Source organism: Palaemon carinicauda, chromosome 34 (genome assembly GCF_036898095.1).
Source record: "Palaemon carinicauda isolate YSFRI2023 chromosome 34, ASM3689809v2, whole genome shotgun sequence".
Classification (NCBI taxonomy): Eukaryota; Metazoa; Arthropoda; class Malacostraca; order Decapoda; family Palaemonidae; genus Palaemon; species Palaemon carinicauda.
In genome coordinates this window covers 6987732-6988222 of record NC_090758.1, presented here as the reverse complement: position 1 = coordinate 6988222, position 491 = coordinate 6987732, and positions in this window count along the sequence as shown.

Sequence of the window (491 nt, the reverse complement as noted above, 5' to 3'; positions counted from 1 at the left end):
CTGAGAATGGAGCTCACACCTATAATTTCCAGCAAAGTCCTGGAAGCCTCCTAGCATACTTCACACGTAAGATGATATTTTACTAAAAGATTATTCATAAACGATTAGGCTTATGGTATATACTGTATATTCAGAAGTTAAATATCATATAATGATCAGGTACTGTATCTAACTAGAAGAGAACTGGACTTATATTTTCTAGTTATTATTCTCTAACTGATCCAGATATGACAGGGCTATGGACAAAAAACTGGTCACTGGATAATGCAATAGAATGAAAATTATTTTTAGTAATACACACATATATATATATATATATATATATATATATATATATATATATATATATATATATATATATATATATACATATATATATATATATATATATATATATATATATATATATATATATATATATATATATATATATATATATATATATATATATATATATATATATATATATATATATATGTTTATATATACAT